General features: G+C 46.0%; 1 long non-coding RNA gene across 1 annotated transcript; it reads left to right on the forward strand.

Moving 5' to 3' along the window:
* Positions 1-5,002: 5,002 nt before the first annotated feature.
* Positions 5,003-27,375, forward strand: LOC111751618 (uncharacterized). Its single transcript, XR_002786737.2, has 3 exons — positions 5,003-5,167; positions 15,447-16,118; positions 16,766-27,375. It is a non-coding gene; the product is annotated as an uncharacterized LOC111751618 (long non-coding RNA).
* Positions 27,376-27,674: the final 299 nt, after the last annotated feature.

Consider the following 27,674-nt stretch of genomic DNA (forward strand, 5'->3'; position numbering starts at 1 on the left):
TTAATAGTCACAACGAACCTTTAAGGCAACCAGGCTCACTTCCATTCTACAGATGGGGTCACTGAGCCCCTGGAGCTTGCAGTTCATCTAGCAGGGGGTTTCCAGGAGCTCTTTTACAATGGTTCTCAACCAGGCGCAATTTTCCCCAAGGGGACATTTGGCAATATCTGGAGACTATTTTTTACTGTCACAGCTGGGATGAGGAGTGCTGCTAGTGGGTAGAGACCAGGGATGCTGTTAAACATCTACAATGCACAGGACAGCAGCAGCTCAATAAATGGGTGTTACATTGGGAATTAAAAAAAAGAAAAAAAGGTTGGGCTTTGACCTGAAACTCCTGCCTGGCAGAAAAACCATCACCATCTTCTCAATCCTTGTTGGACCTCAACCCCTCAACGGCAGTCCTTGAGGCTGACCAGCCCCTTCTTGACTCAGTGAGGAGGCCTGGGCCAGCCTGGTGGTGAGAGTGGATGAGGACCCCTAAAGGACAAGAGAACGGGCAGGTTGAAGCCAGCTTCGCACAGTGAAGCCCGAGAGACCACAGTTGGAAGGTGCATGATGGTAGCAGGTGGCCAGTAGCATCAGAGACCTGGATCTAGTTGCAAGCTGGGGACAGGGTGGGCCAGGCCTGGAGGTGACTATGGCCAGATTCTTACAAGGAGTGTGGGGTATGTGTTCTGGGGAGCCCAGATTTCCTGACCTTACTTGGTTGTTGACCCAAGGCCCTTGATGAGTTAGAAGCCCTGGTATGGTGCTTGTTTCTGGAACCGCCCTTGAAGAGCCCACCGGGGTTATTATGTCTGTGAGGACTTCAGCTGCCCTTCTGCTCTCCATCCTCCCCTCTCTCCTCACAGAACTCCAGGGCTCATATTCTGGATTTACTCCTTACTGGCTGTGTGATCTCAGGCAAGTTACTCAACCTCTCTTTGCTTTCATTCCCTCTCCTGTAGAGTGGGGCTGACACAATAGTACCCACCTCACAGGGTTGGTGGGTCAGATGAGTTAATCTTCACTAAAGCACTTAGAAGGATATCTAGCCCAGAGTAACCACTCAATAAATGTGAACTATTATTGGCAGTGTTTTTATTAGGCCCCTGATGCCCTCTGGGGCTGGTGGGAACCAACCTGGGGCGCCTCCTCTCTCCAGCATCGCCATCTCTCTGCTGCCCTCTAGTGGTCTCTGGCTGCAATGTCCTGAGGAGATATTGTACCTAGGGTACTAGGTGAACTTAGGTAATTTCTTCCATGGCATTTTTCTTCCCATTGAAAGAAGCATCGTGGTTGATTCTTGGATAGAGTCAAGTAACTAGTTTCTTCCCCTTCCTCCAAAACAGAACTCACCTGTGGGTTGGGATTTACGCAAATTGTTTACTTAAAGCAGCACTCTTCTATGCTGGAAAGGTAGCAAGGGAGAGATTTTTCTTCTTGACAATAACAACAACTGACTGTTCTCAGTGTTACAGGTGTGACGACCTTTAACCCAACACATTTCTGCAAACACCCTCACCGTTCAAGCCAAGTATCACCCACCTACGTCCCCAGTTTGGGGGTAAGCTTTCCTAAAATTCTGTCCGTCTTCCTCTTTGCCCTACAACTCGATAGTCTGGTGAGAAAACTGGGTAATAGCAGAGACTTGTTGGAGCCCTGGTGGTGCAGTGGTTAAGAGCTCGGCTGCTAACCAAAAGGTTGGCAGTTCGAATCCACCAGTGCTTTTTGGAAACCCCATGGGGCAGTTCTACTCTGTCCTATAGGGTTGCTATGAGTTGGAATGGATTTGCAGGCAATAAGTTAGGTTTGGTTTTGGGTGTGCTCAAGCTCCATCTCTAGTGCCCAGCAAAGGTCTGGCACATAGTAGGTGTTCAGTACGTGTTTCTGGAATGAATGATGTACTCATAGCAGCTGGGTGGGCATATGGCTGCCTGCCCACACCTCTCCTTCCACAGACACTGTGAGAAGTGAAAGGCCAGCCACAGATCGGTAGGCGAAGCTGCTGAGGTTTTGCTGGGTGGGAGTGGGGGGCTCTGTGCTGAGCACTGGGCTTGCAGCCGTATGTGTGACCTTACCCTGGACCTGGAAAGAGGTTTTTGATGAGGAAGTGGGGGTAGAGGAGGGCAGAGCTGCTGGTGAGAGGGTGGCGGACGGGATGGAGAAGGTCTGGACACCTACCTGGTCTCCTGGTGGGAGGTCAGCTAAAGCATGAGGAGGGGCAGGTGGGAGACCCCGATTCAGGTTGTCCTGGGGTCCCTGACTGGGGAAACTCCAACTTCTGGGAGGGGGCACGCCTGCTGTACCAGAGGAAGCCTGGAGCTTGATCTCTGTAGCAACCTGCCCCTGGTGACAGCAAGGCTGACATCCACCCCAGGTGATGGGTCAGCTTTGCAGCTAGCCAGCCTCTGACGGACCGGCGACACCCTGCCAGGCCTGTGATCTCCCCCACGCATTACCTTTCCAGTTGTCACTGAGCACCGGCGGTGGTGTGCTGGGCACTGTGTCAGGCTGTGGGGACCCAGCAGTGAAGAAGGCAAAGTCCCTGCCCTCATGACACTGGCACTCACCTGTGTGTGTGCTCGGGGAAGCGGAGAGTAAACCAGTGAGCACACTGGCCAGGCAATTTCTGATAGTGATAAGCACTCTGAATAAAACAGGGAAATGGGATGGAGGCAGTGGGTGTACCACCAGGGACAGGGTGACTGGAGAGACCCCTCTGAGAAGATGGACTTTATGCTAATGCCTGGGGCTGGCCGAAGGTCAGGAGGACCATTCCAGAAGAGGGAGCTGCAAGAGCAAGGCCCTAAGCTTGCACGTTTAAGGACTAGGTAGGCTGCCTCCAGGGCTGCCACCTCAAACATCATTCCCATCCCTACCCAGCCCTGTGTCAGAACACCCAGGCCTTTGGCAGGAACTCCCCCGCCCCAACTCATGACTGGGGCTGGTCCTCTCCCCTGTATCTTCCATTTCCCCCCTTCCCAGGTCTCTCTCGACAATAAAGGCTCCCCTCTCCCAGCTCCCTCCTCTCCCTTCTCTGCTTTCAGCCTCTCCCCTGTAATGAGGGTCTCCAACCCTGCCTTCCTCTCCTGCATTCCTTCCCCCATTTACTGTATTGGCTCCATCCCAGAACCCCCTGGCCCCACTCCGGCCAAGGTCACCAGTGACTTCCCTCTTGGAGAGACCACAGACGCCTACTTTGGTGGCCTCTGAAGGGTGCAATGCCCTTTCTTCTCTTGGCTTTGGGACTCCACACTCCTTCCCTGACTGTTCCTCTTCTCACGCCTGAGGTTGGTGTTTTCCGACCCTGGTCCTCTCCTAGCCCGCCTCTACAAACTCCCATCCCAGGATTCACCTGTGGTCCCCAGAGGACTATGACTCCTGGGCTGTACCTTGGGCCAGAAGTCTTGCCCAGGTATATGTCCAGCACTCTGCTGGCCACATCCACTGGGCATCTCACAGTATCTCACACCCATCTGAAAGGCCTCTTCCCTTTCATACCTGCCCTTTCCCATACTCCCTTCCTGGAGAGGTGCACCTCGTGCCCTGTTGTCCAGGCCTGAGGCCTGGGAGTCACTCTGGACTCTTCCTTTGTCTTCACTCCCAAACAGATCCCATCACTGAAGCTACCTCCTAAATCACTCTCGACTGTCCCTTCCCCTCTGCCCCTTTGCCATTACCTTGGTCCAAAGCCCTGTCATCCCCCTGGACCATGGCAACAGCTTCCTCACTGGTCTCCCAGCCTCCACACTCCCCTCCCATCCACTCTCCCCACAGGCAGCTGGCCTGGTCCCAGTGAACTCTGCTCACACTGCTCTTCCGCTGAACAACCTTCCACGATGCCCCACTCATCTCGGGATAAAAGCCACATGTCTTGGCATGGCATTCGAGATCCAGATTGTAATTTGGCCTTTGCTACCTCTCCAGCTTCTCCCTCTGGAGCATGCTGCAGCCTCACCAGGGACTTTTTGCTAAGGGCACCGTCCTCTCTGATGCCCTCTCTGCCTCTCTGCTTTTGCCCACACTTGTGCCCTATCTTCTTTGCTGGGCAAAGACTTCCTCAGAGGTCAGGGGTCTGGCCTCTCAGGCCAGATTAGCAGCCTCCCACTTGCACCACTTGGGGGCAGGGGTGGTTCAGTGGTAGAATGCTCGCCTTTCATGCTGGAGACTATTCCATTTCTGCAGCAACTCATGCCCAACCACCAGTCATCTGTCGGTGGAGGCTTGAGTGTTGCTGTGATGCTGAACAGGCTTCAGTGGAGCGTCCAGACTAAGACGGACTAGGAAGAAAGGCCTGGCGATCTGCTACTGAAAATCAGACAACGCAAATCCTATGGATCACAAGGTCGTCCGATGTGCAGCCGATCATGCGGATGGTGCAGAGCCAGGCAGCGTTTCGTTCCATTGTGCATGGGGGTCGCCCCAAGTCCGGCAGACTCAATGATAACTGATAGCAACAACGATTTTCACCAAGGGCCCTGCAGCCTCCCCCTTCCGCCCTTCCTGGGAATAAGATATCACTGCTTGGTTTTTACATGTTTATGGGGTACATTTCTCCGTGAGCGCCTCGGGGGCAAGGAGCATGCCTTGTTCACCCCTGTGTCTCCACAGCGTCCATAGGGGCAGCTCTTAGAAGGGGCTCAGAGGATCTGTGCTGAGTGAGCGAATGAATGAAAAGCTCCGAAGGTAAAAAAAAAGAAAAAAAAACTCCAAGAGTCGGCGGCCCCTTCGATCACCTCCCCAACACTTTGGTCTCCACAGTCAGCCCCGCGGGAGGAGGCTGGCCTGGCCCGCTGTCCGAGGTTGGCGGGAAAAGCGCACGGACCCTTGGCTCCTTTCCTCCTTTCTTCCTCCAGCGGACTTCGCTTCCCTCCCGCGACCTTTAGCTCAGCCCCGCCCCTTGCCCCGCCCCCTCACATATAGCCAATCCGAGAACCCCAGCGACGCTCAAGCCCAATGAGAGAGTCTCTAGGGCCCGCGCCCGCCCCCTTCACCTGCCGCCGGCTGCGTGGGGACCCGTTCCGATGCTCCGGTCACCTGCGTTTGTTCCCGGAAGCACGGACGGCGTTGGAGAGGGCTGTGCTCATTGCAGGCTCTGAGGCCAAGAGTAGACTCAGGTCGTAGCAGCCCCCATAGCTCCCTTCTGGGTGCAGCGCCTTCTTCACGTGCGCCATCCCTACAGGTAGGGGCTGGATCCCAAGGTCAAGGGTGTGGGTTCCTCTTGACCTCCCTCTCAGGGCCTCAGACGTCTCATCTGGTAAATGCGAGGGTTGCAGCTGCCTGGGGTCCAACCTGGGCTCACTTACTTAGTCTTTACTGCGAGCACAGACGGAGGCGACTATGTAAGTCCACCCTGGCCTGAGGTCGGCTGTCCAGACCCCTCCCCGGCCCCTAGGTGGCGCCCAGACACAGTCTCCCATCACAGTGCTCTGCCTCGGGCGTCCACCGTTCTTCCAGACCCCGGCGGCGGGCGTCTGGCCACCACGCTGTTGCCGTGGTCTTTGGCTCCACCTAGTGGTACAGCGGAGTCCTGGTGGCGCAGTGGTTAAGCGTTCTGCTGCTCATCAAAAGTCGGCAGTTAGAATCCACCAGTCGCTTCTTGGAAGCCCTATGGGGCAGCTCTACTCTGTCCTCTAAGGTGGCTATGAGTCGAAATCGACTCGACTGCACCGGGTTTTTTTTGTTTTTCGTTTAGTGGTACAATGTTCAATTTCAGGGGAGCTGACTGAGGCCCTAGTAAGCAGAGGCTACCTGGATACATCAGAGAAACGGGAGCAAGGACAAAGTGGCATTTTTCTGCCCCGGCCCCTGCGGCAGACCTGGCTGAGGATTGCCGCAGCCCAGCCCCTCCCTCTGGTTCCCAGGAGAGACTGGGGGACTGGGTGTGTGAAGAAGGGTCTTACTAAACCCAGCGGGCCAAGGCTGAGGTGACATCTCAAGGGCTGTTTCTGACCACATCACTTCCGCCTCCCCGCCCCGAGCTGACTGACACTCGGGTTGCTGTCCCGGGGCCACCACAATCCTGGAAGAATCCTCCTCGCCCTGAGTGCTGGAACACAAACCAGCCGCTCCCCTGTGGGCTCTGCCATTTCTCGTGCCTCCTTTGTTCCTGCCCTCTTTCTCCGGCTCCTCCGTCCTTTGCTGTCCCCACCCCTTTCCACCTGTCCTCTGTCTCTCTCTTGTTCTGTCTGTCTGTCTGTGTCGCTGTCTCAGCCTTTCCGCTTTCTTCTGGTGCCACACAGAAGCCTCTCAGAGCTCACCTGCCCTATGCCCACCTGCCTGGAACGCAGACGCTGTAGTCCCCAAATAGGCGCCGGAAAACAGGGCGGGTATCTCCTGCCCCCGGTACCCAGAGCAGAAATTTATTCCCTCACAGTTCTGGAGGCTAGAATCCCAAGCCACAGCTTGGGCAAGGTTGGTTCCCGCAGCAGTCGCGGGCACGGGTTACAGTAAGGAAGCCCTTTCTCACATCACATCGCTTTTCTTCAGCGCCCCCTGCTGTAACTGGCCCCGTTGTGCTCTTCGTCCGGAGCTGAACTCTGCCTGCATGGTCCAGCCAAAAAAGGAGGGTGTTTTTCCTTATTATGTGTGTGTGTGCGTGTGCGTGTGTGTGTCTTCGCAAAGGCATGTCTGTGGTGCAGTGCTGCTGGTGGGTTCAAACCACCAACCTTTAGGTTAGTAGAAGAATGCAAACCGTTTGCTCCCACCCAGGGCCCTAGGGGGTGGGATAAAGAAGACCTCTTGGTTCCAGGGCTGCTTGTGCTGCCCCCTAGAGGAACCTACGGCCTGGGATACGGGGTGTAATACAGGGATCTTTGAGACATTAAAAAAAAAAAAAAAGATTGGCTTTAAAATAAGAACACCGGAAAATTGGAATCAATAAATCCTTAGTCAAATGTCCGCAGTGTAACATTCTATCAACCTCGTTAATTGTTAAATTTAGTATTCATAAAACTTTCATTACATTTGAAAGAATGCGTGGGCTAGGGCTTTCTCATTTGGCAAGAATTCCCAATTGTAATTTAAATCTGTTACTCCTAGCCTAGTGGTTTCCAGAGCAAATTCTTAAATATCCTTTCAACACTTCTACAGCAAATTTTAAATATTTTAATATGTTTGGACTGATGTGAGGTGAAACTTTCAAAAATTAAACATGCCAGACTGACAGAGGTCCTAAAACAGCCTGTTGTGTCTTGGTGAGGGGTCAGTGAGGGCTGCTGGGGTGGAGGGCACAGGAAGGCCTCAGGAGACAGGGTGGGGACAGTGGTGATGATGGGGAGGGGGTGTAGTGTCCCCTCCCCACACCCCAGCAGGGAGTGCTATGGGGTACTCATTCACCCCTCAAGTTGGCTGTGGGGGCTTCTCTGGTCTTACCAGGGTCAGGGGTCTTACAGGAGGGGAGGAAGGGCACTGGGAAACTGAGTGAAGATCCCTGCTCAGGTCCAGCTCATCCCATGGGAAGTCGGTGTGGGTGCTTGGCCCACAGGGAGGAAGTTCTCATTCCCAGGATGGTGGTGCTGGGGCCTGCCCTCAGAGAGGCCCTTTTCAGTGACTCCATACCGGGAATGCTCCCCTGGCTCTGGGCCCTTGGCGTTCCGGGCCCCCTTCTTCTCCCCTCTCCTAACTCGTTTTACTCACACCCCCAAGTTCCAGCTGTGTCCCCATATTTTCTTCACTTCACTGTCTTTGGCCAGGATAAATAGCTCCAGGAAATGGTCCCCAGAGTGGACCACAGAAGGACAGACGTTTTCATTCCTTCCTTGGCAATGTCTCCCTACCCCGCAAGTGGCCACATGACCCCTCCAAAAGCAAAGCAAAGCAAAACAAAGCGAAAGGAATTGAATGATCATTTAATAATAATAACATTGTAATAGTTGCAGTCTGCTACTTAAGATTGGAGATGCCAGGACCCTGAGGCCCGTCTCCAGGGCTGGTTTCTCTCCAAGTGTCCCTAGTTCCTCCCTTCTCCCCCAGACTCAGTTGACTCACCCTTCTCAACTTCATCCGCAGCCTCTTTAAACTGTTAGTGTGGGGGTGGGGTGAGAACAGAGAGGGGAGTGGGTCGGTGTGTAGGAGTGGGGAGCAGTTTGCCTTAGGGAAATGCCAGAAGCTGTGCATGTGAAAAGAAATATGATTTTCGTTTATCATAGTCATACCCTAAGTTAAGCCACAAATGCAATGACGTCAGTTTAGGTGAGCTGCTTGGAGAATTTTCTGAGTGCTTTATTATCAATTACTTAATCCTGGCAAGAGCCCTGATTATTATTAGCCCCATTTTAAAGATGAAAAAATTAAGGCTCAAGTACCTCCATTGATACATGACCACTAAGTGGCTGAACCGGGGTTTGAACCCACATCCATCTGGCTCCAAAGTCTTTGCTTGTTTCACAATAGAAAACTGTGTTATTATGTCTGTGGCCCACCCAGCACCTTTTGCAATTGGGGAACAGTCTTTCCCCCATCCTGTTTGGTTCCAGACCCCCTTAACCATACAACTCTGCTGTCCTTTGGCGGTGGGCAGGATTTATGACAAAGGCCTAGCAGATCAAGTACCTAGGGCCCTGTGCACTGTGACTGGACTAAGGGATGGGCATGTGACCGAGGCTGGCCAGTCAGACAGAGAGTTCCTCTGTCAGATGTGTGGATGCAGGAGGGAGTGGTCCTTGTTCCTAAAGGAGGGTGAGCCGACAGGACCAGGGAGTCAGGAGCTACCCAGGGCATCTTTCTTGCCATGTACAGATTGCCTTCAGGAGGGTGCAGCCAACAGGGAAGAAAGGGGAGTCAAGAGCCAGAGAGAGTTACTGAGACAGCATGCGAGCCTGCCTGAAACATGTTTGGATCACCAGCTTCTATCCTTGGATTTTTCAAATATACACCAATGAATTTTTATTTATGTATTTACTTTTTAAAAAAATTTTATTGAGCTTCAAGTGAACGTTTACAAATCAAGTCAAACTGTGACATATAAGTTTATATCCACCTTACCCCGTACTCCCACTTGCTCTCCCTCTAATGAGTCAGCCCTTCCAGTCTCTCCTTTCGTGACAATTTTGCCAGCTTCCAACTCTATCCTCCCATCCCCCCTCCAGACAGGAGATGCCAACACAGTCTCAAGTGTCCACCTGATACAAATAGCTCACTCTTCATCAGTATCTCTCTCCTACCCACTGTCCAGTCCCTTTCATGTCTGCTGAGTTGTCTTCGGGAATGGTTCCTGTCCTGGGCCAACAGAAGGTCTGGGGACCATGACCGCCGGGATGCCTCTAGTCTCAGACCATTAAGTATGGTCTTTTTGTGTGAATTTGGGGTCTGCATCCCACTGATCTCCTGCTCCCTCAGGGGTTCTCTGTTGTGCTCCCTGTCAGGGCAGTCATCGGTTGTGGCCGGGCACCAACTAGTTCTTCTGGTCTCAGGATGATGTAGGTCTCTGGTTCATGTGGCCCTTTCTGTCTCTTGGGCTCTTAGTTATCGTGTGACCTTGGTGTTCTTCATTCTCCTTTGATCCAGGTGGGTTGAGACCCATTGATGCATCTTAGATGGCCGCTTGTTAGCATTTAAGACCCCAGACGCCACATTTCAAAGTGGGATGCAGAATGTTTTCATAATAGAATTATTTTGCCAATTGACTTAGAAGTCCCCTTAAACCACGGTCCCCAAACCCCCGCCCTTGCTCCGCTGACCTTTGAAGCATTCAGTTTATCCCGGAAACTTCTTTGCTTTTGGTCCAGTCCAGTTGAGCTGACCTTCCATGTATTGAGTATTGTCCTTCCCTTCACCTAAAGCAGTTCTTATCTACTAACTAATCAGTAAAAACCCCTCTCCCACCCTCCCTCCCTGCCCTCCTCGTAACCACAAAAGTATGTGTTCTTCTCAGTTTATACTATTTCTCAAGATCTTATAATAGTGGTCTTATACAATATTTGTCCTTTTGCCTCTGACTAATTTCACTCAGCATAATGCCTTCCAGGTTCCTCCATGTTATGAAATGTTTCACAGATTCGTCACTGTTCTTTATTGATGTGTAGTATTCCATTGTGTGAATATACCACAATTTATTTAACCATTCATCCGTTGATGGACACCTTGGTTGCTTCCAGCTTTTCGCTATTGTAAACAGAGCTGCAATAAACATGGGTGTGCATATATCTGTTTGTGTGAAAGCTCTTATTTCTCTAGGGTATATTCTGAGGAGTGGGATTTCTGGGTTGTATGGTAGTTCTATTTCTAACTGTTTAAGATAACGCCAGATAGATTTCCAAAGTGGTTGTACCATTTTACATTCCCACCAGCAGTGTATAAGAGTTCCAGTCTCTCCGCAGCCTCTCCAACATTTATTATTTTGTGTTTTTTGGATTAATGCCTGCCTTGTTGGAGTGAGATGGAATCTCATCGTAGTTTTAATCTGCATTTCTCTAATGGCTAATGATCGAGAGCATTTTCTCATGTATCTGTTAGCTGCCTGAATATCTTCTTTAGTGAAGTGCGTGTTCATATCCTTTGCCCACTTCTTGATTGGGTTGTTTGTCTTTTTGTGGTTGAGTTTTGACAGAATCATATAGATTTTAGAGATCAGGCGCTGGTTGGAGATGTCATAGGTGAAAATTCTTTCCCAGTCTGTAGGTGGTCTTTTTACTCTTTCGGTGAAGTCTTTAGGTGAGCATAGGTGTTTGATTTTTAGGAGCTCTCAGTTGTCTGGTTTCTCTTCGTCATTTTTGGTAATGTTTTGTATTCTGTTTATGCCTTGTATTAGGGCTCCTAAGGTTGTCCCTATTTTTTCTTCCATGATCTTTATCGTTTTAGTCTTTATGTTTAGGTCTTTGATTCACTTGGAGTTAGTTTTTGTGCATGGTGTGAGGTATGGGTCCTGTTTCATTTTTTTGCAAATGGATATCCAGTTATGCCAGCACCGTTTGTTAAAAAGACTATCTTTTCCCCAATTAACTGACACTGGGCCTTTGTCAAATATCAGCTGCTCATATGTGGATGGATTTATATCTGGGTTCTCAATTCTGTTCCATTGGTCTATGTGTCTGTTATTGTACCAGTACCAGGCTGTTTTGACTACTGTGGCTGTATAATAGGTTCTGAAATCAGGTAGAGTGAGGCCTCCCACTTTCTTCTTCTTTTTCAGTAATGCTTTGCTTATCTGAGGCTTCTTTCCCTTCCCTATGAAGTTGGTGATTTGTTTCTCCATCACATTAAAAAATGACATTGGAATCTGGATCGGAAGTGCATTGTATGTATAAATGGCTTTTGGTAGAATAGACATTTTTACTATGTTAAGTCTTCCTATCCATGAGCAAGGTATGTTTTTCCACTTAAGTAGGTCCTTTTTAGTTTCTTGTAGTAGTACTTTGTAGTTTTCTTTGTATAGGTCTTTTACATCTTTGGTAAGATTTATTCCTAAGTATTTTATCTTCTTGGGGGCTACTGTGAATGGTATTGATTTGGTGATTTCCTCTTCGATGTTCTTTTTGTTGATGTAGAGGAATCCAAGTGATTTTCGTATGTTTATCTTATAACCTGAGACTCTGCCAAACTCTTCTATTAGTTTCAGTAGTTTTCTGGAGGATTCCTTAGGGTTTTCTGTGTATAAGATCATGTCATCTGCAAATAGAGATAATTTTACTTCCTCCTTGCCAATCCGGATGCCCTTTATTTCATTGTCTAGCCTAATTGCTCTGGCGAGGACCTCTAGCACAATGTTGAATGAGAGCAGTGATAAGGGGCATCCTTGTCTGGTTCCCGTTCTCAAGGGAAATGCTTTCAGGCTCTCTCCGTTTAGAGTGATGTTTATGTATTTACTTTTGTTTAAGCCAGTTTGAGCTGGATTTCTGCCACTTGCTACTGAAGGAATCCTGACTAATAATATGCTATAATAAGATGTGGTATAAACACAGAAGCTCTCCCCTACCGGAAAGGGAAAGGTAACTTGAGTAGTCACAGGTCTTGATGGGAAGTGACAGAGATGCAGCTGAAGCTGAGGCAGGTCAGGGATTTACTGGAAGGGCAGAAGTACAGCAGGGCCTCTGGGGCCCCTGGAGCTGGGACAAGGGTCCGAGCACCATCAGCGCCCTTCGCAGAGCTCTCCTCTGTGTTTCTCTGGCTCTGGCTTCCTTCTCGCACATAGTTGGCTTCCTCTCTGGGTGGATGGAACTTGGCCTCACACCTCACTGCTTGGCCACCAGACAGGGACTGATGCTCTGCCCTCATGTGAACTTCAGAAGGTTCTGGAAGGTACCAGTTGGCCTGGTCTGGACCAGTTGACGCCTGTGGCCAGAGAGAAGGATTACTTGGGACCCACTTCTTTGTTTTTGGAGTCTTTCTTCGATAAGAGGAGATTATCATAAGACGCAGAATTACCCCTAAAAGTGTCTTCCACAGAAAAGAAAGTCAAAACCACCAGTTGCTGTCAGTTCTGACTCATGGTGACTCTATGTGTCAGAGTAGAACTATGCTCCATAGGGTTTTCAATGGCTGATTTTTTTTTAGAAGCAGATCACCAGGCCTTTCTTCTGAGGCACCTCTGGGTGGACTAAAACTGCCAACATTTCAGTATTAGTCCAAGTTACTGCAGATATGAAAGTACCGTGCCAGGCACTGTGATAGATGCTGGGGGTGTCTGAACCTCCAGACACATACCTTCTCTGACAAGTTCTATAGCGATTGGCGACAGGCTCAAATGTTAGACAGGGTCAGGTTGTCAGCCTTGTTCCTGGTGAAACTGGATGAAAAAACATGGCTTGGGACTACCTCAACCAGGTTTTCTTTCCCTTCTTTCCTGAGCTGGCCTAACTTACTACAGCTGACTTACTACTTCTAGCTGGACATATTGCCACACAAAATTGAAACTACATTCCCCAGCCTCCTTTACAGCTAGTTGATCATGGGATTAAGTTCTGGCTGATGAGATGTAACTGGACATGTGTGGGACTTTGAGGAAGGCTGCTTGAATGGAGCTGAGTGTGTAAGAACTGGCCAGCCCCCATAAGGGAGTCCAGGAGGTACTCAGGCAGGCCTGCTTCTTAGTTCAGCTTCACAGATCAGAGAATTCACTTTCCCATGGCAAAGGGCTTGGCGAAGGTTGGACCCTAACTTCTTACTACTCTTGAGAGGGTGGAAGTTTCAGTTTGAAACTTCATGTGTATATGAAGTCTATCTATAAAAATATAAATAAACACATGTCATTGCTGTTGTTAGCTGCTGTCAGGTTGGCCCCTGACTCATGATGGCCTCATGTGTGATGGAACAAAACACTGCTTTGTCCTGTACCATATCCATGGTTGGTTATGGATGGAACTGTTGTGATCCGTAGAGTTTCCACTGGCTGATTTTCAGAGGTTAGATCACGAGACCATTCTTCCTGGTCAGTCTGGAAACTCTGCTAAAACCTGTTCAGCATCATAGCACCATGCAAGCCTTCACTAACAGATGGGTGTTGGCTAGGCATGAGGTGTGTTGGCTGGGAATTGAACCTGGGTCTCCTGCATGGAAGTCGAGAATTCAACCACTGAACCACACTGCCCCCAAATAAACATATATAAAAAAAATATATATATATATATATATACACAATTCGATTAATCCTCACAATAGTCCTGTGAGGTGGGTGTTAGTTTTTCCATTAACAGATGAGGAAGCTAAGGATTTGCCAAAGGCCCCACAGCCGGTAAGTGGTAGATATGAAACTCGAGCACATATTTGTCAGACTAAATTTTTAAATTTTTTTTCTACTATGTGATGGTGTTGAATTGTCTGAGCTGGAGGTTGAAGGCATGGGCAGGCATATCCTAAATGCTAAATTTGGAGGGCTTAAAAAAAAAAATTTTTTTTTAGGATCCGCCAGCACAGACCGTAGGTAGACCTGATCTCATTGCTGGGGCCCAACTAATGGTTCTTTCAGGGGTTTAGTTTTGCTATTAAAAATCTAGTATTTGGGCAGCCTGTCTGGAAAACAAAATGAGAAAATTCCAGATGTGTGATTTTCCAATTAGCTAATTTTCTCGTCAGGTGGAGGGCATTCCTAGGCTGATCTGTGCTTGGGTCAGAGTCCACAAGCCCCTCTATATGTCTTAGTTACCTAGTGCTGCTGTAACACAAGTACCACAAGTGAGTGGCTTTAAAGAAAGTAAATTTTTTTTTTTCTCACAATTCTGGAGACTAAAAGTTCAAATCAGGGTCTCTCCCACGTTGACTCTCTCCTTGTTGGTAGTCCTGGGCATTCCGTGACTCCTTGGCTTGTAGATCCTCACGTGGTGTCTGTCTTTCCCGAGTGCATCTCTGTGTGTATCCTGGTCTTTTTATAACTCAGAAGTGATTAGGTTTAGGATTCATCCTACACTGGTATAATCTCATTAAAGTTAACAAAGGTAAACCCATTCCCAAACAGGATCACATCCACAGGTACAACGGCCAGGAAATCGATGCATAGTTTCGGGGACATACTTCAATGTGCAACTACAGGGCAGCCCAGTGAGTCATGGGTAGTGTTCTGGCTGCCCCCTGGGCGGTGTGTGGGATTGTCTTGTATATACCGTGTACGATTGGGTGTGTGACCCTCTGAGCTGCCTTCTTCATTCCTACAACTCTCACTGGATACGTGATTCCAAGCAGCAGAAAACCCAACTCAAACCGGTTGAAACCATCGGGAGGTCCTATCAGCTCATACAACTAGAAAGTCTTGAGGTGGGGCTGGCTTGTTCTGTGCCCTTGCATTGATTTTGACTCACAGCCACCCCATGTGACAAGTAGAACTGCCCCATAGGGTTTTCTTGGCTGTAACCTTTTCAGAGGCAGATCACTGGGTGTTTCTGCTGTGGAGTTGCTGGGTGGGTTTGAACTGCCAACCTTTTGGTTAGCAGCTGGGAGCTTAACCATTTGTGCCACCAGGGCTCCTAGGGCTGGCTTAGGCCTGGGTTAACCTAGCTTCTCTATAGTAGCAACAAGGACCTAGTTTCTTTACATCTTGTAAATGGAGTCAAGGAGCCCTGGTGGCACAATGGATCATTGCTTGGCTGGTAACCGAAAGGCTGGCGGTTTGAACCCACCCAGTTGCTCCATGGGAGGAAGATCTGGCAATCTGCTCCCATAAAGATTACAGCCTAGCAAATCCTATGGGGCAGTTCTACTCTGTCACGTGGGGGTTAGTATGAGTCGGAATCAACTTGACAGCACACAACAACTAATGGAGTCAACTTCTTCAAAGATTTGGTTCCCCTTTGTGGTTTGCAAGATAGCTGCCAAAGATCCCTGGGGCTATAGCTTCTCAGTGTGGTGGTTTAAAATGTCCACAAGTTCTTTGACCCTTCCTTTAAAAGGTGGAACCCACTTCTCTCACCTTGAGTGTGGGCTGGACTTAGTGACTTGCTTCTAACATATGGAAAAAAAGCAAAAGTGATGCATGTTAACTTCAGAGATAAGGCTGTAAAAGATAACGCAGCTTTCTGCTTGCTCCCTTTCAGATCACTTGCTCTGGGGAAAACTAGCTGCCGTGTTGTAAGGACACTCAAGCAGTCCTATGAAGAAGCTCACAAAGTAAAAAACTGAAGCCTCCAGCCAAAGCCAGGGAGAATCAAGGCCTCCTTCCAACGGTCACTGGAAAGTCTCGAAGTCTGGCCAGTGTAATCCACTGAGCTTGGAAGCTGATCCTTCAGCCTCAGTCCAGGCTTTAGCTGAGGGCAGCCCTGAGCTGAAGCCACTCAGCTAAGCGGCTCTTAGATTCCTGACCTACAGGCACTATGAGATAATGAACATTTGTTGTTTTAAGCCACTACATTTTGGGGTAATTTGTTAACCAGCTAGAGATAACTAATACAGTCAGCCTCATCCAGGGAGAAAATGTGCTCTGGAAACTCTTGGAGAAAAGTGAGGAAGTTCTCTCCCAGAAGCCTCCAGCAAACCCTTCCTTGCATCTGATTGGCCCAAACTGAATTCTAGGTCTATCCTTCAACTAGTGACTGGCCTCTGGGTAGGATGAGGCTGAGAACCTCAGATCTGGGCCACTTCTGAGGGTTAGTACCCCATAATACGTGGGGAAATAGGGGGGAAATTTGGAGAACTGAACCAAAGATGGGGGGATTACCAAGAAGACGACCCCAAGGTTCCATACCACGTCTCTTTAGGCTCCTTCCAAGGTAAGAATGTTGGACCACTTAAAACGAAGTGATTGGTTGCTTCGGGGACACTGAGCTTCTGCTAAGGGTGATGGAAAAATTCAGGAATGGTTAATGGTGATGGTTGAACAATATGATGAACATAATTAATGTCATTGAACAGTACATGTGCAGACTGTAGAAATGGCAAATGTCTTGTTACCTATATATTTAACCCATTGCCATTGAGTTGATTCTGACTCATATCGACCCTGTGACCCTATAGCAACCCTATATATTTATCACAATAAAAACAAACCCCAAAGTAATTGCCTTTAAATTAGGAATTTATGAATTTTAACTTAGTTCTGAGATTCTATGAGGAAAAAATGAGTTAGATGCTCCTAGCCCATCATGGACGCCCAATGTGCCTTAGTGGCCTGGCATGTGTTCTCTTCCAAGCACTTTCCTTCAGAGAAGGCTCCACTCCCTGCCCTGGGTGCTGCTGTGGGACACCTGCTTCCCAGGCTGATGTCATTCCAGGCTGGAGGCCACCAGTGAGGCAAACCAGGCCCTCTCTAAACCCTGTTTATCAAAAAGTCCTTGCTTGAGGCAATGGTCACTCCCTTAGGGAAAACAACTACAATTCTTGATAAGTGGAATTTTTTTTTTTTCCTGCTAAAAAACAGCTCCTCTGAGTTTCTTGGAAGTGGCTCAACAGTGTTGAAATTCTGGGTCAAGCAGAGAGAATTTTCACTGTCATGAGTCATCTATGGACCGAAAAACTCAACTGAAAGTGTTAGGAGAAAATCAGCTTGGATGTATACGTGAGTTTTGTCATGTTTTGTTTTTTGGTGAGAGCTTTATAGAGGTATTCACATACCACACAGTTTACCCACTGGAAAGATACAATTCAATGGTTTTTAGTATATTCACAGAGTTGTACAACTATTACCACAATTAATTTCAGAACATTTTCATTTTCATCACCCAAAAAAGAAACCCATACCCTTTAGCTGTTGCTAAGTGCCATCAAGTCGATTTTGACACATAGCAACCCCAGGTGACAGAGTAGAACTGCTTCACAGGGTTTTCTAGGCTGTAATCTTTTTTTTTTCAAATAATATTTTATTGTGTTTCCGGTTCAGGTTTACACAACAGCTCAGGTTCCCGTTCAACAATTTCTGCACAAGTTGTTCGGTGATAGTGGTTACATTCTTCACAATGTGTGAACATTCTCATTATCTCCATTCTGGTTGCTCCATGTCCATTAGTCTAGTTTCTCTGCCCCCTTTACCTTCTCATCTTTGTTTTAAAGTAATTGCTGACTGTTTGGTCTCATGTAAGTGATTTTTTTAAAGGAGCACAGTACTTATGGGTGATATTCATTATTTTTTAAGCCAGTTTATTATTTAGCTACAAGGTGGCCTCAGGGGTTAGTTTCAGTTTCAGGTTTGAAGAACATCTCAGGGCAGTAGTCTTAGAGAGTCCTCCAGTCTCAACCAATCCAGTAAGTCTGTGTTTTTTTTTTAGGAATTTGAGCTTCCGTTGCACATTTTTCTGCCATTCTATCAGAGTCCATCTAGTGTGGTCCTGATTAGAATGGTCAGTAGTGGTAGCTGGGTACCACCTAGTTCTTCTGGTCTCGGGGTAGATGAGACTGTAATTTAGTGTAGACTTTTTGTCTTGTAGACTTATTTCTTCTTTGAGTCTTTGGTTTCTGTTGTGGATTGAATTGTGTCCCCCCAAAATGTATGTCAACTTGGCTAGGCCACGATTCCCAGTATTATGTGATTGTCCACCATTTTGTAATCTGATGTGATTTTTCTATGTGTTGTAAATCCTATGATGTTAACGACGGAGGATTAGAGGCAGTTATGTTAATGAGACAGGACTCAATCTTCAGGATTAGGTTGTATGTGGAGTCAATCTTTTTTGAGATATAAAAGACAGAATCAAGCAGAGAGGAGGTGGACCTCATTACCACCAAGCAAGAAAGGCCAGGAACATGCGTATCATTTGGACCTGGGGTCCCTGCCCTGAGAAGCTTCTAGACCAGTGCAGGACTGATGACAAAGACCTTCCCCCAGAGCAGACAGAGAAAGAAAGCCTTTCCCTGGAGCTGGCACCCTGAATTATGAGTTCTAGCCTCCTAAACTGTGAGAGAATAAACTTCTGTTTGTTAAACTGTACACTTGTGGTATTTCTGTTACAGCAGCACTAGATAACTAAGACAGTTCACTCCTTTCTCTTTTGCTTTGGATGAGTAGAGATCAGTAGTTGTATCCTAGATGGCCGCTCAAGAGTTTTTAAGACTCCAGACACTACTCATCAAACTAGGATGTAGAATATGACTTTATAAACTATATTATGCCAGTTGCCAGTTGACTGAGATATCCCACAAGTCTGTGCTCCTAACCCTTCAAACCCAGAAATCCAATCTCAAGAGGTATTTGGTTATGTCTAAGAAGTACCCGTAACTGTGCCCCCTATGCGTTTTATTGTACGTCTGAATACATGCACGTACGGTCACATAGATGCATATACATATACATATGCATACATCTACATGTACACACACATACGTAGGCTGTAATCTTTACAGAAGCAGATTGTCAGGCTTTTCTTCCATGGAGCCACTGGGTGGGTTTGAACTGCCAAAGTTTCAGTTAGCAGCCAAGTGCTTAACGGTTGTGTCACCAGAGCTCCCCTCCCAGCTGTAGGCAACTAATTAATCTGCTTTATGTCTCTTCTCCGTGTGTTTTAAATACGTGCTTTGTTTGTCTGAAAGCAGCAGATAAGATATTTGAAAAAAACGGAGAAAAGTAATTTTCTCTAATACAAACTATAAGGTGTGGGGTAGAATGTTACAATGGAACATTGCTTGTGTGTGTTTTCTGACAGACACTTTTTTAATCAAATGGGCTATAGTTTTGCTGAAATGGTTTGACAGCTCTATTGTCATTGATCCTTGATGTTTGGGAAGGTGGTGGGTGTAGGCAGGATGTATGTGGGGGCTGACCTGGGCTTGGAAGAGGGGAGGGAGGACAGGTCTAAGGGGTAGTATGGTGGTTGGGGTTGTGCAAACAGAGCAGGAGAGGAAAACCACAGAGACCCAGAGGGCTGACACGGAGGACTTGACATTCCGGTACAATGGTGACCTGGTTTGCCAAGGTCTTGGAGCAAGCCCAGACTAGCCTGACCACGAACCTCAGCTTTAGGTGCTCAGGGCCCCTTCTTTAGTCAGCCAGGCTGAATCACGGCCCCAGATCAGGGTCAGCTACGGAGGAATGACGAGGATTAGGGTTCAAAGGTGAAATCCCTTTGATTGTCCAAGTTCTGAACTTCAAGGCCTGAGTGATGAAGGTCTCCTCCGGCCTTCTCTGTCTCTGTGAGCCAGGAGCCTGCTCTTGACTTCCCAGCTGCCCTCACACAACGCAGGCTGAGAGGAGGAGCCAGCCATGCTTCTCTGAGTGGCCACACTTGACTCTGGCCCCAGTGGCTCTTTGGTGGACTTGAGCCTGACTTCAGGCCCACCTCTGCCTCTGCTTCCCTCTAGAGACCTGGGGAAGGTTTCTATTACTCTCTGGATCTCAGTCTCCCCATCTGTACAATGGGGGTACAAATGAATGACCCCTCAGGGCTTTTCCAGGTCTCTCTTCCTACAAGACCTAGTTTGGTTTAAAATAATGTTAAGTCATCATTCTACAGTTTGCAGGGTGTCCTGTTACATTGCTTACTGCTCTCATTTAGTGTCATTTAGAGGCTGGTGGCATAGTGGTTAAGTGCTATGGCTGCTAACCAAAAGGTCAGCAGTTCTAATCTGCCAGGTGCTCCTTGGAAACTCTTATGGGGCAGTTCTGCTCTGTCCTATAGGGTTGCTATGAGTCAAAATCGACTCGACATCACTGGTTTGGTTTGGTTTGGTTTAGAGCCACATCTCAGCAGCATGGCCAGGAGTCTGAGATCCCAGGCCTGGGGGAGGGACTGCTAGAGTTTGAGTCACAGCTTTGTTGTTGGTGAGTGCTGGGCCTTTGGGCAAATACCCATCCTGTCTCTGCCCCAGTTTCCTTCTCTGTAGAACAGAATGCATTAGAACCTATCTCATAGGGGTGTGTGCAGATTAAATGGGATAATGCCTGTAAAGTGCCCTGTACATAGTAGCCATTCAATATATTCTATCAACACAGGTGTGAAGAGTTGTGGGATTCCCCAGACTACCCAGGCAAGGTGCTGTCTCTACCGCATCGTGCCACTTGTCCCCCGGGGGTGTAGGGGAAAGCCACGATCTTCTGGATGTTCCTGAATCCAAATGCTTGAGAGGGCAGGCTGACCGGGGACACTTCTCTCCTATGCTTGGGCAGATGGTCTGGTTTGGTGGCTGTCATGGATTGAATTGTGTCCCTCCAAAATATCTGTCAATTTAGCTAGGCTATGATTCTCAGTATTGTGTGATTGTCCACCATTTTATGTGATTGTCCACTATTTTATGTGATTTTCCTGTATGTTGTAAATCCTATCACTACGATGTAATAAGATGGATTAGCTGCAATTATATTGATGAGGTCTATAAGATTAGGTAGTGTCTTAAGCCAATTGCTTTTGAGATATAAAAGGAAGAAGGGAGCAGAGAGACATGGGGACCTCATACCACAAAGAAAGCAGTGCCGGGAGCATTGCGTGTCCTTTGGACTGAGGCTCTTGCACTGAGATGCTCCCAGACCAAAGGAAGACTGATGCATCACAAGGACCTTCCTTCAGAGCTGACACAGAGAGAAAGCCTTTCTCTGGAGCCAATGCTCTGAATTTGGACTTGTAGCCTGCTAGACTGTGAGAGAATAAATTTCTCTTTGTTACACCCATCGACTTGTGGTATTTCTGTTATAGCAGCACTAGATGACCAAGATAGTGGCCATTGGTGGCATGCTGAAGGGAGCTTTGGAGGAATTCTGGAGCAGCAGGCTACAGAGGGTGCCTAGGCCAGCTCTAATCCAGGAGGCCAGGATGAGACAGGGGTATGGTGGCCTGTGAGGTGAGCCTCTGGCAGCTGGGCAAGGCCATGTCTTGTTCACTGGAGACCCTGTTCTTTCCTCTTGCAGAGGAAGTGTGGATGAGGGCTTGGAGAGCTTGATTCATCCGATGACAATGCTGCAATATATTGCTCCACATAACCAACATAAATATATACTCTAGTGTTTGCATTTTGTTGGCGATGTTTTCAGCTTCTCCTTTGGTATTTTCTTTTTGTGTCTGGTCTTCAGCAATATTTTCTAAAGCATCTAGAATCTGAGTGTACGATTCCAGAATTGCACTCATTGCTACAGCATGTGCTTTCCAACTTGTGTTAGAAAGACATTTTGATACTTGGTAGAAATATAGTCCCCAGGGAGTCATTTCCCTTCTTTCAGTCTGTCCCTCCCCTCCTCATCCTGAGCCCTGCCCATCATGGATGGGCATGGTATGGTCCATAAAGAGCTTTCTCTGAGGCTCACCTTACTCCTGTACCCACTGGCCTCATCCCCACTCTAACCCCCTCCCCCTGGGCCTGCCTCGCCGGCTCCCACTTGGTCTGTCCCCTCAGCTGCCATTAAGTTGGTTCTGACTCATGGTGACCCCGTGTGTGTCAGGGTAGAACTTTGCTGCATATGGTTTTCAATGACTAATTTTTCAGAAGTAGATCACCAGGCCTTTCTTCTGAGGTGCCTCTGGAGGTACTTGAACTGTCCAACTTTTCCGTTAGCTGCTGAGTACCTTAACTGTTGTACCAGCCAGGGACTCCTCACCCAGGCCAGATTAAGGCATGTGAGGGCCCTAACCACTGTGGTGCCCCTCCTCTACTTGCTTACGAATTCGAATGGGATATGTGAGTTATTTATATCCATGGGTGTGTCTCAGCTACTCCATGATATAGCTTCTTTTTAAATGTGACTATAATATTAGCAACTGAATGCGAAAGTGGCGCATGCCATTTTAGCAGGATGGGATGAACCGGGTTATAAAATTTTAGTTGGATGCAGAGTACTAAGATTTTTATTACATACCACATTTTCTACAAAAAGAATATTCCACATATTCCACGACAAAGAGAATGAGTCAGCGAACTCAGTTGTTTCCACAATCAATGTAAAATTCTGATCTCCCCAACAAAAAATTGACTTTCACCGATTTTTGCTTTAAATGGCTACTTCAATTTTGATGCCTTGTTTCATAGTAAATACTATAATTATAGATGAACAAATGAAAAGGTGTCATAAAAGAAAATATAATGATCAGGAACCGAATATTACAGCAAATTACTATATTTTAGTTTTAGATAGATCTTTCATCTCTAACGTGTTATAATTAAAAATATTTCTTTCTAGTCTTAGCTCTTACAAATTTTTCAATGATTTCATCACAATTAAGCTGCCAAATAGTATCTATTTCCATACATAATAAAGATACTGAATTGAGTCTTTCTTCAATCATTATTGTACGCTGAGGAGTTTTGAGTCTCTTTAGGGACGAAAATGAGCATTCTGTTGTACAGTTTGTGATCATTAAAGTTAGGGATATGTGTCAAGCAATTTCAACACTGGGAAATACGCATCGTATTTTATACTGTGGAATCATACAAGCCTACATGAGTAAAATTTGTCTTTCCTGAATCTGTAAACTTAGATCTCATGTGAGAATGAAATGGTTGCACTTCTCTGTAAAGGTCTGTACTTAAGTCATCGGGATAAACTTGCACTAATCTCTTGGATGCCTTCATGCATTCTTCATCAGGTACATCCACGTTGTTGAAGAAGAAAAATATATTTGAAAGAACTTCGTACACTTTCGCCTTTCTTTTCATGCAAGATTCAAGTGTGTCAATTATGGTCAATGATTTTGATACGTGGTTACTCAGAACTGATCTCTGGCACTCAATGATACTTCTGGAGCACTTCTGTCAGTTACTTGTTTCTTCGTAATGCTTCTGCGACAGTGATCTGCTTGATAAATCTGTATATGGCAGTTTTCGTTTTGTTGTGTTTTCAAAATTTTGAAAACCTTCTCTTAAATTATGTAAATACCCTGTTGATGACTGGTAGAGATCTGTACATGTCTTTAAATTTACTTCTGAATCTTGGAGATCTTGATTCATCCGATGAAAATGCTGCAATATATTGTTCCACATAACCAACATAAATATATACTCGTGTTTGCATTTTGTTGGTGATGTCTTCAGCTTCTCCTTTGGTATTTTCTTTTTGTGTCTGGTTTTCAGCAATATTTTCTGAAGCATCTAGAATCTGAGTGTACGATTCCAGGATTGCACTCGTTGCTACAGCATGTGCTTTCCAACATGTGTTAGAAAGACATTTTGATGCTTGGCCATTGCCTAAATATGTTTTAAGAACTGCCCATCAGTGGGTAGAGGTGGCAAAAAATGTGTAAAGTAACCGAACAGTAGGAAAAAAACCAACTGCTTCCAGACATCAATCTATTGCACTGTGTGAACGCTGAGCACATGGTATGAAAATGGCATATTAATTATGTTCTAAAATTTTCTGTTGCATGCCTTTATAACACCCTGACATATTGGCAGCATTGTTATAGGACTGGCCTCTGCACTTAGAAAATCAGTTTTGCAAACTTCACATAATGAAATATCTGGTTTGCAATTTCTTCACCAGTAGTTTTTTTTTTTTTTTAATGGCTTTTTAAGCTTGTAATTGTGAAAAATTGCTCGACAAGTTTTCCATCTATTGGAGATATGATTCTTAAAACAGTACTTAGCTGATCTGTATGAGAAAGATCGGGGTGGAATCTACAGACAAACTGAAATATTGAGCTATATATATATATATTTTTATTAACTTTTATTGAGCTTCAAGTGAACGTTTACAAATCAAGTCAGACTGTCACATGTAAGTTTATATACACCTTACTCCGTTCTCCCACCTGCTCTCCCCCTAATGAGTCAGCCCTTCCAGTCTCTCCTTTCGTGACAATTTTGCCAGCTTCCAACTCTCTCTATCCTCCCATCCCCCCTCCAGACAGGAGATGCCAACACAGTCTCAAGTGTCCACCTGATATAAATAGCTCACTCTTCATCAGCATCTCGATATAAATAGCTCACTCTTCATCAGCATCTCTCTCCTACCCACTGTCCAGTGCCTTTCATGTCTGCTGAGTTGTCTTCGGGAATGGTTCCTGTCCTGGGCCAACAGAAGGTTTGGGGACCATGACCGCCGGGATGCCTCTAGTCTCAGTCAGACCATTAAGTATGGTCTTTTTGTGCGAATTTGGGGTCTGCATCCCACTGATCTCCTGCTCCCTCAGGGGTTCTCTGTTGTGCTCCCCGCCAGGCCAGCCATCGGTTGTAGCCAGGCACCATCTAGTTCTTCTGGTCTCAGGATGATGCAAGTCTCTAGTCCATGTGGCCCTTTCTGTCTCTTGGGCTCTTAGTTATCGTGTGACCTTGGTGTTCTTCATTCTCCTTTGATCCAGGTGGGTTGAGACCCATTGATGCATCTTAAATGGCCGCTTGTTAGCATTTAAGACCCCAGACGCCACATTTCAAAGTGGGATGCAGAATGTTTTCATAATAGAATTATTTTGCCAATTGACTTAGAAGTCCCCTTAAGCCATAGTCCCCAAACCCCCACCCTTGCTCCGCTGACCTTTGAAGTATTCAGTTTATCCCTGAGCTATATTTATTTCACTGAAAATCACTGATCTAACTTTATTACTTATTAAGCTTATTAATTCTTCACATGTTGTTTTAGACATATATGATGGGTTGCCCTTTCCTGTTACCATATTTTGAGGTGAGATCTGCTAAAAATGGATCAAATTGAGCAACAAGTTCAAGTAAACACAAAAAATTTCCATTTTGTGGGGACCCAAACACTTAATTTCTTCAATAATGCATTGCAAAACAACTTTTCAGTTCTGACGTTCTTCATTAATTTGTGTTTCCAGTTCATGAGTTAAGCTAAAACCATGTCTTTGGTTTAAATATGACAACATACAATCTTTGTGAATTGAACTGTTTTCATGTTTACCGATCATGTACATATTAGAGTTGCACCAATCACTAAATCCATCTGTAGCAAATTGAGAATTAACTGATTTAGGGCTGAAGAGTTTGCAAACAAAACAATATACAGAGCTGACTAATGGAGAATACAGAAGCCACTCCCTCTTATAGTTCTCACCAATAGCTTTGCACCCTAGAAATATATTCCAGCTACAGAACTTTGTTTTCTTTTACCATCCTGAAATTTTCGATACAAATTTTCAAATGGTCCATTGTGATGCTGACAATCACTTGGCCCTCTCTTTCAATCCAATAATTTACATCATTATAAGAAAACTTACCCACAAAGCAGGATCTGTAGTTCTGTTGTTTACGGGGTCTGCAGATGTGACAATTTCAGATACTAAAATAGTTTCACTTTCTATACAATTATTGATTTTTTTTTACAACAGCAAGGAATGGGTGCAGAATTTGGAACAAGTTCTGTTATATTTGTACTGCTATTAGTAATTTTGGAGCCCTGGTGGTGCAGTGGTTAAGCGTTTGGCTGCTATCCAAAAGGTCTGAAGTTCTAATCCAGCAGCCGCTCCTTGGAAACTCTATGGGGCAGTTCTACTCTGTCCTATAGTGTCGCTAGGAGTCAGAATTGACTCGATGGCAATGGTTTTTTTTTTGTTTGGTTGGTTTTATTAGTAATTTCAGAACTAGCGGTACTAGTACAACTATTTGTACCCATTAAGCCAGAGGGTTTAATGGAGGATTCTGTTCTGCTTCATTATTCATTACATTTTAAAAAGGAAGTTAATTTTGGAATTATCTTTAGGGATTCAAAAATCCTTTTCTTTTTATCTTCTTTGAGATTTTGCTTTTGTGCTCCACTTCGTTGTCACCATTTCATTTTAGCTGGATGTAAAATTATGTCACTTTTTTTCTTTTTTGTTTTATCATACTTTAGATGAAGGTTTACAGAACAAACTAGTTTCTCATCAAATAGTTAGTACACACATTGTTCTATGATATTGATTAACAACCCCACATGTCAACACTCTCTCTTCTCAACCCTAGGTCTCATATTACCAGCTTTCCTGTTCTCTCCTGCCTTCCAGTCCCTGCCTCAGGACAGGTGCATCCCTTTAGTCTTGTTTTGTTCCATGGGCCTGTTCAATCTTTGGCTGAAGGGTGAGCCTCAGGAGTGACCTCATTACTGAGCTGAAAGGGTGTCAGAGGACCATACTCTCAGGGTTTCTTAACTCTCTGTCAGGCCAGCAAGTCTGGTCTTTCTTTCGAAGTTAGAATTTTGTTCTACATTTTTCTCCAGCTCTGTCTGAGACCCTCTATTGTGATCCCTGTCAGAGCAGTCAGTGGTGGTAGTCAGGCACCATCTCATCATTCTGGGCTCAGTCTGGTGGAGGCCGTGGTAGATGTGCTCCGTTAGTCCTTTGGACTAATCTTTCCCTTGTATATTTAGTTTTCTTCATTCTTCCTTGCTCCCGAAGGGGTGACCAGTGAAGTATCCTAGATGGCTGCTCACAAGCTTTTAAGACTCCAGAAGCTACTCACCAAAGTAATAGAACATATTCTTTATAAACTCTGTTATGCCAATTGAGCTAGATATTCCCCAAGATCATGGTCCCCACAGCCCTCAGCCCAGCAACTCGGTCCCTCAGGGAGTTTGGAGGTGTCTATGGAGCTACCGTGACCTTGCCTCGTACAGGTTGTGCTGGCTTCCCCAGTATTGTGTACTGTCTTACCTTTCACCAAAGTTTCCACTTATCTATTAAGTGTTTTTCCATCTCCACCCCTCTTCTCTCTCGTAACCATCAAAGATTGTTTCTTTTTGTATGTAAACTTTCTCATGAGTATTTACAGTAGTGGTCTCTTACAATATTTGTTTTTTTGTGGTTTATTTTTTCACTCAGCATAATGTTCTCCAGGTTCATCCATGTGATAAGATGCTTCACAGATTCATCGTTGTTCTTTATCTTTGTGTAATACTCCATTGTGTGTATATACCACAGTTTGTTTACCCATTCATCTGTTGATGGGCACCTAGGTTGTTTACATCTTTTTGCTATTGTGAACAATGCTGCAATGAACATGGGTGTGCATATATGTCTGTCTATTCATGTGATGGCTCTTAATTCTCTAGGATCTATTCCTAGGAGTGGGACTGCTGCATCATACGGTATTTCTATTTCTAGCTTTCTAAGGAAGCGCCATATCATTTTCCAAAATGATAGTATCATTTTGCATTCCCACTAGCAGTGCATAAATTATGTCACTTTCTAAATTTGGTTCTACCGCAGCAAATCAATTTGAATAATTGAAAATAAATAAAATTTCTCAAATAAGTAAAATTTATAAAATTTACATTTGAATTTGGATGTTAACACAAAAATTTATATTTGAAAATTAGTGAATAAAAAAATTGATTTGGAACATGCAATTTTGTTCTTCAGGTCTGAGATAGTCAAAACAAATAGTACTTACAAGGCAATTGAAAATAATTTCGTTTTTCATTTGATTGTTTGTTGGTAAGCCCTTCGCAGGCAGATCTCCACAAGTGTTTTCGTCTTGAGATAATACTT

This window comes from Loxodonta africana, chromosome 13, assembly GCF_030014295.1.
Source record: "Loxodonta africana isolate mLoxAfr1 chromosome 13, mLoxAfr1.hap2, whole genome shotgun sequence".
NCBI lineage: Eukaryota > Metazoa > Chordata > Mammalia > Proboscidea > Elephantidae > Loxodonta > Loxodonta africana.